Source organism: Dipodomys ordii, unplaced genomic scaffold (assembly GCF_000151885.1).
Source record: "Dipodomys ordii isolate 6190 unplaced genomic scaffold, Dord_2.0 Scaffold20, whole genome shotgun sequence".
In the NCBI taxonomy this organism is placed as follows: Eukaryota; Metazoa; Chordata; class Mammalia; order Rodentia; family Heteromyidae; genus Dipodomys; species Dipodomys ordii.
In genome coordinates this window covers 23,446,052-23,459,264 of record NW_012267236.1, presented here as the reverse complement: position 1 = coordinate 23,459,264, position 13,213 = coordinate 23,446,052, and positions in this window count along the sequence as shown.

The following is a 13,213-nucleotide window of genomic DNA, read 5'->3' as shown; positions in this document are numbered from 1 at the left end:
AGGCTGGATGCCCAGGATTTGGCTCTCTTCCTCGTCCACAAAGGAGCAGAGTGTCTCTCACCGAATTGTGTTCATCAGCAGCCCCAACCATGCTGTGCCTTTACTTCCGGTGTGTCCTCCAAGCACATGCTTGATCCAGGTAGGGTCAGGGTGATTCCGGGGTCAGCCAGGGGCTGTCTGATTTGCTCCTACCTGCTCTGAGCTTTTGCTTCAGCACATTTAGGTTTGAGTCGGTCATGAGCCACCAGCAAGGTCACACTGAGGTCATAAACCCCCATTTACTCTGGGGGCCTCCCTCTCTTTCAGTAAGTGCTGCCAATGTCCAGGAGCGTGCTGCTTGAAAACGGCAGTGGGTCTTGTCAATTCCCAGGGCAACGTGGAGAGGCATGAGCTGAGCAGACTCAGATAGACACGCAGCATGGCTTATCCAAGCCGAGCATGAAGTTTGTGAAGGCTGATCTCCTACAGAGCATGTCCACTTCACCCAGCGAGGCCCTGTGCTGTTCATTCACCACAGTAAAGGTGGTAGGGTAGAGGGAAAGGCCCTCAGTGGCAGGCCCAGGGCCCCTGCAGGCTGCCCTGTGGGGACACCTGGCTGACCCAGAAGGGTACCTGAGATACCTTAGCAGCTGACCACATTGGTGGGTTCCTCTGGCTGTGTCTGATCTCTGCTGTACATCCTGTAGTCCATCTAGCCAGGCTTTGCCTCCTCCTAGGTGTCCCTGTGGGAGTTCCTAGAATGGAGGCTGATTTAGCACCCAAGCAAGAGCAAAATCTAGAGCCTTATCAGCTTCTGTCCACAGCACCTCCTCCTCCTCAGCTCCCAGGAGCTCAGACGAAAGGACCCACAGCTGACAGCTGCAGCACTGGATTTTCACAGCGTGTTCCATATTTCAAAACGCTGCGGGACCCCGGCCGGGACTTGGTAGGACATAGGACCTGGAGGCTGGGGATCAGGCTGTCAGATACCAAAACCACAGAACTTCATGACGTATTTATCCCTGGATGTTACCAACATTATTTCACCAATTGGAAGAGAATTTTTTCCCCTTGGTAATGTTTAAAACTCACAAGATTGGAAAGGACTGGGGTGGGCTTTCTGTAAATTTCCCGGATTCCCATTTAGAAGTCAAGACACCTGTGTATATATGTAAATCACAATGAAATCATCAAGGGAGAACGTTTTGCATGTAAAAAGCTTCATGAAGGCCTCTTTTAAAAAAATACCAAAGCTTGTTTATTCCATATAATTAGCCTAAGCCCTTAGGAAGCTAAACAAAACAGATTGATGACTGGTTATTACCAAAACCCCCAAAAGTAGCAAAGGATCCTCTTACCTGCATTGAGATATAGTTGTCAATGCATCTCCATTGGAGCGCATGCTGTTTTGGTCCTCGGCCCCCATCTGACATGTGAAATCCCGTCTTCCCCCATTCCACGACCCTCGGCCAGGGGTCGCCATGTGCCACATGCCTGACTGCTGTGCTTTCCTCACTTCGCCCTGGGTGTATCTGAGTCTTGTAAAATAATATGCATGAAGGACTCACGCATATGCAGACATCATGTACATTTGACAAGTGGTGGTAGAACAAAAGCAAAACAAATGGGGTGTGTGTTTTTGTGCGGTGTCGGTCCGTGTTGTGCCACTAACACTGTGATGTATAAAGAGATGTTTGAATGCCTTTTCTTGTTGTGTTTTGTAACTTTGGAATCATATGGAATAGTCTGACTTTGTAATTTCAATACATATTTTCAGTGTATGGAGTCTTATGTTCTTTCTCTCCCCTTTTGAAGGGATTTCTTTTTTAAAGATATTTTGGCTGGAATACAGGTGACTTTTGTAAATCCTGCTTGGCTCTGTCTTTTGTAGATGATGCTTATTTGCCTGCTAGCCTGAACACCAGAAAGAGGATGGGCCACGGAGGGGGAAAGGAGGAAGGATTGGGGAGGGGGGTTGCCACTGGGAACCCAGATTCTGTGTTCTGAGACTTTACTAAAAGTGGTAGATGCCAGAATCATCGAGCTCATTCAGGGACTCAGTGTGTCTAACTGTGTACCATTCCCTGGTGCCTTGTGGTACCATTTAGTGCTGCAGTTTTGGCAAATGCGCTTCATGAGAATTCTCCCTCTCTGCACTTCGACAGACTCCTGACATACCTGTCCTGTTTTACAGGGAGCATCATGGTGTCAGTGATGCATAATTGACCTGGCTACTTCTGATATAATAAAGTCAGTGGTATTTTCCATGTGCACAGGGCATTGAGAGACCATGTATACAGGGCCCCACTGAGAGACCGGAATTTTCATATACTCAAATCCCTTGTATAAAGTACTGTCATATATTCAGTATATGAAAGCTAGCTCCACCACTCCTACTCGGTGCTTTATTTTGTTGGATTGTGTGCTGGTTTGGAGGATTGCACTCTTGCTTAACTTTTTCTGCTCAAACTGGTGCTCTACTTGAGCCACTTGAGCCACACCTCCACTTTTTGCTGGTTAATTGGAGATGAGAGTCTTATCCTCATCTTCACCACAATTCTCAGAATCTCAGCCTCCCAAGTAGTTAGCATTTACAGGCATAAGCCACCAGCACCCAGCCCTGCTACATGCTTTAAGTCATCTGCAGGTCACTCATGAACCTACTGTAATGTCGGTGCTATGTTGTGACACTTTTGTTTAGGGACTAACTGAAGGGAGACAAATGCAACGTTAATTTTTTTCTTGAGTGTTTTATTTTTTTATTTGTTTTTTGGGGGATCCAGTTGTGGGGCCTGAACTCTGGGCCTGGGCACCTTCCCTCAGCTCTTCAGCTCAAGGCTAGCACTCTACCACTTGAGCCACAGTACCACTTCCGGCTTTTTTTCTTTTTGCTTATGTGGTGCTAAGGAATGGAACCCAGGGCCTCATGCATGCAAGGCAAGCGCTCTACCACTGAGCCACCTTCCCAGCCCTCTTGAGTGTTTTAATCTGCAGTTGGTAGACTCCATGGACTCAGCACCTGCAGATGCTGAGGGCCAGCTGTAATAGTAAACCAAAGGCTGGACTGTGTCACCTCTGTTCACATCGGCCTCATCTAAACTCTGCTGGAGAATACACACCACATTCACCAGCATGAAGCTAAGAGCTAGGCATAGGCAGTTAGTTCCTTGTCCTGGATGTATCTCTGGGGTATCCTGCTGGGAGCCTAAGGCACAAGGAGAAACACTGAGGGAGAAGTATTTTTTTTTTAGGTGGCGATTCATGTGGGCACTGGAGACTCGGTGTGCCTGCTTTCAAGCTCTTGGTCTGAAGGAGGGACAAAGAAGACAATCATGATGAGCAGTGGCAAGTGCTGTTCTGGATACATGTGTGGCCATCTTTGGGGTGGCAGTCTGGGTCTTGGGCTGGATTGCAAAGTCAGTGAGAGTCCAGACACAATGGGCTAGCGCTAGGACTTGCAGACAAGTAGATCTTAGCCAAGAGCACAAACTGTGAGGCTGTGGCTGCAGCCAACAAGTGAGCACAGTCATTTGATGCGCAGGTTGAGGTGGAGTTACGGGAGCTGCGGACTGACAGAGGTCTCATTATGAAGGCTCTGAGAGAGTCAGTCTCCCAGGACTGCTGAAAGAAAACATCACAACACAGGGCGACCAGAATGGATACTGTCACAGTCTCCTAACAGTGGAGGCTGGCTGGGAGTTCGATGGGAAAGGCGTTGTCAGCATAGGTCTTTCTGAGAGCTGGGCGCGGGGCGGGGGGGGGTGGCAATAACCCATGTGATTCCTCAGTGGTCTGCCATCACTGACATTCTCCAACTTGTGCCTCCATCACCGACCTTTACCTCTGCCCTCACAGGGAATCCTCCCTCCCTCCCTGTGTGAGCCATGGTGGTTCTCCTTCTAGGACAGACCAATGAGTCAGGCTACTCTAATAACCTCATCTTAACTGGATCATTATAAAGACTTTATTTTCAAAAATATTAATTCTCAGAGCCGGGCGCTGGTGCTCACACCTGTCATCCTAGCTACTCAGGAGGCTGAGATCTGAGGATCACAGTTCAAAGCCAGCCCAGGCAGGAAAGTCTGTGAGACTCCTATCTCCAATGAACCACCAGAAAACTGGAAGTGGCACTGTGGCTCAAGTGGTAGAGCGCCAGCCTTGAGCTGAAGAGCTGAGGGACAGCGCCCAGGCCGAGTTCAAGCCCTGCAACCAACAAAATAAAAAATAATAATTCTCAGGATCTTGGGGAGAGGGCTTCAACATCTGTTGGGGGATCATAATTCAGCCCAGAGTAGGAACCATGGTCTGTGAGTGCACATTCTGGCCTGAGAGACCAGCCAGAGGGCAGACTATAGCAAAGGCAATAGGGTTCAGCTGCTCAGCTACAGATGGTACTGGGGGTGGGGAGGGCAGGAAACATCTAGAAACAATTCTTCCTGCACTCCCTTCCTTGAGCCAAACTGGATTTGAAGGACTAAACCAGAAAGTTCTCTGCTGGAGAGCAAAATGAAGCTATGTGTGACTATAAACATTTGGTGTCAAAATTAAGGAAGGAGAAGAAGGAAGGAAGGAAGGGAAGGAGGGAGAGAGGGAGGGAGGAAGGAAGGAAGGAAGGAAGGAAGGAAGGAAGGAAGGAAGGAAGGAAGGAAGGAAGGAAGGAAGGAAGGAAGGAAGGAAGGAAGGAAGGGAGGGAGAGAGGGAGGGAAGGAGAGAGGAAGAGAGGGATGGAGAAAACCTTGGGTATCACTCAGTGGTTAGCAATGTGGAAGGCCCAGGCTCCTGCGGACAGGAGGGAGGGAAGGTCCACTGGGGTTCCTGTGGTCTTGGGGAAGACTGCCTGGGAACTGGCGTCAGGATCCACAGGGATGGCCAGACACTGAGACAGAACCTGGGTCTGGTGCCCAGAGCAGCTCTCCCCTCGGGGCAGGGTGGGGCCATTGGGCCCCTTGGAGGGTCATGGCCTGCTGCCCCATCCTCACACCTGAGTGCTCCCCCCACTCGAGTGCACACCGCACCCCAGACTTTACCCCTCCCTAGTGTTCACCACACCCCAGTGCTCCCCCCTCCCCAGTGCTCACCCCACCCCAGTGCTCACCCCACCCGAGTGCTCACCCCTCCCCAGTGCTCACCCCACCCGAGTGCTCCCCCACCCGAGTGCTCACCCCACCCCAGTGCTCACCCCAGCCAGGTCCTCACCTGCGGCCGCGCAGGCGCCAAGTGGCTTCTTGTGCACGGCACTCCTCCCGGGAGCACTGCGCAAGGGGCCAAAACGCATCTTTCTGAGGCAGAACCAGGTGACAGCTAAACCCAAAGAGTATAGACGGTGCGATCCTCCCGAGGGACAGACAAATGTCCGTGGCCCGCTGCTTCCTGCGTGATGCTCGGGGTCATTTCCTTTTGCTGTCCATAGATCCCCCTTGGGTTCCTATCACTGACCTAGAAAACCCACTCCGCGTGGACAGTAGACTCTGTTGGAGCACCGCGCAGGACAAACCACGCATGCGCGGGGTGTGTCAGCACCGCAGCGAACAATTTCATCTTAAGGACAGAGGGACAGAGCAGGCCGCAGCCTCCCTCCGCCTCCACCGCGCTGCGCCACGCGCCCTCGGTTGAAATCTCTCCTCTGCTTTATTAATTCATGTGTGGCTGCCCCTTGTGCAAACCATCGGTGAGAACGATGAGAAACGACTCTTGGGCTCTTGAGGGGAAGGGGTTGCCGTTGGGATTTTGAGGACCAAGTACCCTTCACCCCCAAGTGACCCCTCAGGGCTCCCGGAGTTTTCGGGACCAGCATTGGCAGGAGAGGTGCTCACTGAAGGACAAACACTGCTTCCGGTCTCAACCTTCTGTCCAGAGGAGGAACTGCCTCTCAGCAACCTGCAAAGGAAGACACTGCTATCCTCCCAACCCTTCAAAGCTCAGAAGCTCAGAGCCTTGCCCAACAGGTGACTGGGAGACCACAGAGACTCAGCCCAAGCCCTCAGCCCGTGGAAAGACACGCCAGACACCCCAAATCATTGAATGTCGTGGGCCAGGTAACGATGCTCCGAGGGGTCTCCCTGCAGAGCTGCGGAAAAGAGGCTGGGGTCTGGACAGCAAGGATTGAGCACAGTGTATGCTCCTTCCCAACTGTGTTTCCATGACAGCAAATAAATTCACAAGAAAGAACCACTCTGGAAACCGGACATTCCCTACCATCTGAAGTAGAATGGAAGTGAGTCAGAATGAGTTTGGAACACACAGAAGTGAGTGCAGGCAAACCCTAGGAACCAGACTGACCTGAGATCAAGAATGACCACACTGCTGGCCTGGGTGCCTGGGTCTCCTCTGTGGACACCTGCTGTGCAGATCACCATGACAACCAAAATAAAGAGGTGCAGTGCTACCTAGCTCCTGGGCTCACCATGCTCAAAGCCTGGTAGGATTGAGAGTCGGCAATCCGAATGAGAGGAAAAGAAAGGCCCTCTGGCTGCACTTGGAGTGGGTCAGGGTCTGGGGAAATTCCAAGTGCGAAGGCCATAAGTGTTGTGGATGAAGAGTACTCAGGTGGGGATGGAGCTAGGAGATGAGAAATGGAGGTATGAAGGGATGGCGCCCAATGGCCAAGCACACATAGGGCTCAACTTCTTGAATGAGCAAATATATATTCATAGGGTTAAAGTCTGGGAATGAGCTAACACTAGCAGGATAGATATTTGTGATCAACAGTAAGAGCAACAGATGAGGAAAGACTGCTTTAGAATCATGAATCGCTCTCAGGAGAAAGAACCTCTGGAGATTTTGTTTGCTGATTCCAGCCAGCAGTCCAGTCTTCAATGAAGACTCACTTGGATTCCAGAAAGGACAAAAACCCAACTGTGCTCAGCTATTTGAGAACTTTCCAGAGATGAGAAAACTAGGTTGTCCATTCTGCACAAGTCCTAATGCACAGTTGGTGCACAATGAATGTTAAATAATAATTTGATGTTTTTATTAATGACAATGGAGCAATCAGCATGTGAATGAAGCTCGAAGAAAAGATGACACTGGGAGTTATTACAAACACCAATTAGGAGATGCAGACAATGAAGGGAGACACAAAAGAAGAAAAGTTACCACAAAGCAAGTTTCTGTTTTGCAAAATGCAAGCAAAGGCACCTGCGAAAAACTGCCTGCAGTGTGGAAACCCAGCGGGCCTGGCTGACAAAGACAAAGACTTACAGTCAGTCGCGAGGCAGCTGATTTTGGAAATGCCAGACTCCGGTGTTGAAAACAAGCGCCAATGCGAGAACAGGCACAATTCACCTGAGTTCCTGCTGAAAGTGTTTCCCACGCCTGATGTCCTTGCACACTGGTAGCTCTATGTGGCTTTGAACTCTAATCAGGCCTGGGTTCACATCCTCCTCAATTTCTTGGGATTGCCTTGGGGCTCCTGACTCGTCTTTCTGCTTCCTGTGTCCCCAGCACCCCCTTCCGTCTGTAGGATGCTGTCCTCCTGTCTTTCCATGACTCTCTTACAAGTCCTCCAGGCCTCGGCATTACCGGTGTGATTTAGTCCGGTTCTTCCCCTGGACGTACAAGATCCTTCCTCTGTCTACCACTGTGTGGAGGTTTTCTCCTAGAGACTGGGTCCTCCGCCCCACCTCTCTGCTCTCCGGGTGTGAGCTGCAGCCCGATCCACAGCAGCACTGGAGTCCTGGGAGACTCAGAGTACGGCCCCCAGCGGGGGGAGCGGAGGGAGGACGGCAGGCCAGGGGCCACGCCTGCAGGCTGCCCGGGCCATCTGGCTCCCACGTTCCGCAGAGCCCTCTCTTTGGGGGGTCAGCAGGCCTCAGCCTCTGACCCACGGCGCTCTCAGCCGGGCCGGGGCTGAAACTCGACAACACACCGGGTGGATCTACGCTCTGCCCGCAGACCAACTTCACTGGGACCCTGGATCCTGGAGGCCAGGCCCTCCAGCAGCATGTGTGGGGGCCCAGGAGCAGCTCCCAAGGGGACTCCCAGGCCAGAAAGGAGTGGCCAACCAGAGGGTGGGAAGAGCAGGAGGAAAGAAAGCCTGGGCCAAGGCAAAGGGAAGGCCAGGCAGAGGCGGGGGCGTGGCCCGAGGGGGCGTGGCCAGGAGAGGGCTGGAGGGGTGGGGTCCAATGGGGGCACGTCCTGTTGGAGGTGTGTCCTGTCGTGGGTGGGGCCTGTCAGTTAGAGCTGGGGCCTGTAGGGACATGGCTGCTGTAGGCGTGTCCTGTCGTGAGTGGGGACAGGGCCTGTCAGGGGCGGGGCCTGATGGGGGCGTGGCTGCCTGGGCACGTCCTGTCGGGGTGGGACGGGGGCGGGGCCTGTGATGGGCGTGGCCTTCTGGGCGGGGCCTGTTGTGAAGTCAGACAGGTTGGGTTTGGCTGTAGTCCACCCCAGGAGAGCCAGTGGTCAGCGTGGTGGCGCCGTGGAGGGCCCAGGAGGGGCAGGAGTCCCCGAGGTGCTGGGCACGGGTGGGTCTGTCCAGCCTCTGCAGTGGAGACCATGAGACCAGCAGTCACTGCAGACCCAAGACCAGCGCAGGCCGCAAGGACGCCCGGCCTCCCTTTGCCCGGCCCCGCCCCGGGAGGGGCCCCTTTCCCAGATGCTGGGCGCCTGTGTACCTGAGCCACCCGGAGCGCCGCTGCCCAGCGGGTTTGATCGTGCCATGTGGCCTGGCTGCTTCCAGCCACCAGGAGATGCTTGAGACCTTCACCTCCACGGGTCCGAAGGCTGCAGGAGACCCTCCCCTGGGTGACCAGTCCTCCCCATGTGGCCAGTCCTCCCTGTGTGTACAGTCCTCCCCTGTGTGCACAGTCCTCCCCGTGTGCTCAGTCCTCCCCGTGTGTCCAGTCCTCCCCGTGTGCCCAGTCCTCCCCGTGTGCTCAGTCCTCCCCGTGTGCCCAGTCCTCCCCATGTGTCCAGTTCTCCCCTGTGTGCAAGTCCTCCCCGTGTGCCCAGTCCTCCCCCGGGTGCTCAGTCCTCCCCGTGTGCTCAGTCCTCCCCGTGTGCTCAGTCCTCCCCATGTGCTCAGTCCTCCCTGTGTGCTCAGTCCTCCACATGTGCTCAGTACTCCCCGTGTGCACAGTCCTCCCCGTGTGCTCAGTCCTCCACATGTGCTCAGTCCTCCCCATGTGCACAGTCCTCCCCGTGTGCACAGTCCTCCCCATGTGCCCAGTCCTTCCCCTGTGCTCAGTCCTCCCTGTGTGCACAGTCCTCGCCATGTGCTCAGTCCTTCCTGTGTGCTCAGTCCTCTCCATGTGCACAATCCTTCCCGTGTGCACCGTCCCCCCGTGTGCTCAGTCCTCCCCATGTGCCCAGTCCTCCCCCGTGTGCACAGTCCTCCCCCGTGTGCACAGTCCTCCCCCATGTGCTCAGTCCTCCCTGTGTGCACAGTCCTCCCCATGTGCACAGTCCTCCCCCGTGTGCTCAGTCCTCCCTGTGTGCCAAGTCCTCCCCATGTGCCCAGTCCTCCCCCGTGTGCACAGTCCTCCCCCATGTGCCCAGTCCTCCCCGTGTGCTCAGTCCCCCCCCGTGTGCCCAGTCCTCCCTGTGTGCACAGTCCTACCCGTGTGCCCATTCCTCCCCATGTGCTCAGTCCTCCCCGTGTGCACAGTCCTACCCGTGTGCCCATTCCTCCCCATGTGCTCAGTCCTCCCCGTGTGCACAGTCCTCCCCGTGTGCTCAATCCTCCCCGTGTGCACAGTCCTCCCCATGTGCAAGTCCTCCCCGTGTGCACAGTCCCCCCCTGTGTGCCCAGTCCTCCCCATGTGCACAGTCCTCCCCGTGTGCTCAGTCCTCCCCGTGTGCTCAGTCCCCCCCTGTGTGCTCAGTCCTCCCCGTGTGCACAGTCCCCCCCCGTGTGCCCAGTCCTCCCCATTGTGCCCAGTCCTCCCCATGTGCAAGTCCTCCCCGTGTGCTCAGTCCTCCCCCGTGTGCTCAGTCCTCCCCCGTGTGCTCAGTCCTCCCCGTGTACACAGTCCTCCCCGTGTGTACAGTCCTCCCCGTGTGCACAGTCCTCCCCCGTGTGCTCAGTCCTCCCCGTGTGTACAGTCCTCCCCCGTGTGCTCAGTCCTCCCCGTGTGCACAGTCCTCCCCGTGTGCACAGTCCTCCCCGTGTGCACAGTCCTCCCCGTGTGCTCAGTCCTCCCCCGTGTGCTCAGTCCCCCCCTGTGTGCTCAGTCCTCCCCGTGTGCACAGTCCTCCTCGTGTGCTCAGTCCTCCCCGTGTGCACAGTCCTCTCCGTGTGCACAGTCCTCCCCCGTGTGCTCAATCCTCCCCGTGTGCTCAGTCCTCCCCCGTGTGCTCAGTCATCCCCGTGTGCACAGTCCTCCCCGTGTGCCCAGTCCTCTCCATGTGTGCTCAGTCCTCCCCGTCCAGCCTGACCTGCATGTTAAATACAGCAACAGGATGTCTCCGAAGGCCCTGGACACAGCAGCAGGGCCCAGAGACAGGCCCGGGCTCACGCCCAGCTCCCCTCAACTCAAGTGGCCTCTGGCGGCATCAGCTCACCTGGGTTCCAACCTGATAGGAGGGCAGATACACTTGTCACTCTGGGACCATCGCCCACCAGTCCCTCGAGAAGGTGCAGCACTTTGTGCTCCCCACCCCCTCCCCAGTAGGAGGCTCCACCCATCCCAGAGGTGGTTTTCTGCACAGAATCTTCCCATCAGCGCAGCCTACAATGGTGTGTGTGTGTGTGTGTGTGTGTGTGTGTGTGTGTGTGTGCAGAGGCTGGGGGGAGGGGTGTTGTTTTGAGGTGATTCTGAGAATCGCCATGCAAGTCTGTATGCCCTGCTTCTCAGGCATTCTGGACCATCAGTGTCTACTCACGTCAGAAGGTGACCGACCCTCCGTGCCCCTGCTGCTGGTCCCTGTCAGGAATATCAGGAGTGGGGACTTGTCTGCTGATGGCCCCACTGCCCGGCCCCCAGGCTCCTCTGTGAGGAAGGAGATACCTGTGCAGACAACCCCACCCTCCACCCACCTGCGTGCTCGATCCATAGGAGAAAGTTGGCGTTTTTCTCCCTCCTACATCTATTGAGCCCCTCACCCCGGCATTCTCGAGCACCGCCTTATCCCTTGAAGATGATTTCTGGGGGGAAAAAATCTGTGTATATTTAAATTCCACATCACTTTTCAGTTTTTAGTAAAATTGTGAAAATCAGTTTTGGTCTTTGCAACTGGTGACAAATCCTTTCCCGTGAGCTATACTTTCTTCTCTGGCTGGTATATTTTATATATATATATATATATATATATATATATATATAAAATCAGAGAACTGGAAAGCCTCAAAACAGACTCAAAACAGGGTTTTTTTTTTGAAGATATGGGTTTGGCCTGGAAACATTTACATTGCCGAGATCTACGGAAGAAGGAAGAATCTCAAGGGTGTCTCTGTCCCATAACAATTTAGCAAGACCTCAGTGTTCTAAACATATTTCCCAGAGGTAGATGTGGTGGCACATGCCTGTAATCCCACCCTCAAGGACTGCAAGTTCAAAGCCAGTCTGGGCTCTGAACGTAGACTCTTTCTAAATAAACGAAACAAAACCACACTTGTTACTATACGCTTTCCAGGGTGCCCTTATAGGTTTATATGTTTTTTATTCTTTTGAAATGTTGGGGATCAAACTCATATTCCAGACAAGCATCTTCTTTTTGCTTTTGTTTTCTTACTATCTTCATAGCTAAGCAAAGCCCATATGCTTGCTAGAACTATTTCTAGAGGCTGGAGAGTCCAGCCTCTACCATGTATGATTGATGGAGCCTTCAGTCTGGACAAATTGATTGAAATACGCAATTTTCAATGTTTAGCCATTCTTATAAGAATTCTTAGTTGATTTACACGAAGTAAACTGGGAGTCTTGGGTCTGTCCTCACTAGTGGGTAATGGCATTCATCAAAACCATCCAGAATGCAAAATGGGTACATCTGGTTGAAGGCTTCTGAAATGTTCCTCTGAACCTTTTCCATTTGCTTTCTAGGCCAGGGTGAGCCCATACCTGCCCTCCACTGAGGTCGGTAAGATCATTCTGCACACTCACCTGTCAGGAGATGGGAAGTCTTCCTTCTCTCCCACACACTAGTGCGGTATTCCACAGAGCCATTTCACAAGCTGATTTAGCATTGTGGACAATGGCTTCGCTTCTCTGTGGCCTCTGCTCTCTTAGACATCAGGCAGCCCAGAACATTCATCCAGGGGTGAAGCAGTCACGTGGGGTCTGTTCTGGTCTCACAGCAGCCTACGACATGCACACAGTCGGCATTCCTTGAGAACATGTCCCTTCCATCACACCTCGAGCCCACACACCTCTTGTAAAGGTGCCCCTTTTGGTATCCCCAAGAGCTTCCTGACTCCCCCATCCTACAAGTGTCCCCCCACCTCAGGACCTCTCTTCTCCCCTCATCATGTTTACTATGAATCCTAGTCACCCCAGTGACATTCTTACCCCCAGTGCCTCAGCATTGGATGACACTGGGAGATCAGGCCTTTGCAGAGCTGAGGAAGGTAAACTGAGGCTGGAAGTCTGGTCCTAATCCAATATGTCTGGAGTCCTTACGTACAAAGGAGATCAGAATACACATGGAGACACCAGAGTGCCCTCTTCCCTGCCCTCCGAAGGACCACAAGATCATGCAGGAGAGCGGAGAGTGGAGATCTGAGAACATGGCTTTGATGTTGATGCCGCTGTGAAGGAATGACGGGTGACTCATGAGTGCCAGCAACTGGTGGAGACCAAGATCTGCGCTGCTGTGTGTGTGTGTGTGTGTGTCTGTGTGTCTGTGTGTGTGTGTTCCATCGCCCAGTCTCTGGGGATGCTAATGACAAATTAACCCCGGTTTCCAGGGCTGACACTCTTGTCCACAGATGCCAGTAAAAGGTCAAAGAGCAGGGATGAGCTCCCTGCGGCTGAAGTGCTCTGCTGCTCTTTCTTTGCCCAGCATTAACCAACCTGGTTAATCCCAATCCTGGGGGTGGGGGGGTAGGCGGAGTGGGGGTAGGCTCTGTGTCCTTCCTTGAGTTCTTCCTCTGACAAGACAAGAACTTTCTGGCCCTGGAGGGCTGAATCCAGTGAGAGTTTGGGGACCACAGCAAAGCCATTGGCAGGACAGGGACCATCCCCAGAGCAACAAGAACATCAGATCCTGAGCTAACCAACCTGGTCTGCTACGGCAGTCATGAACTGATAGCAGGAGGTAGGGCATGTTCCTGGAGGGGAGGAGGGGAGGAGGGGAGGAG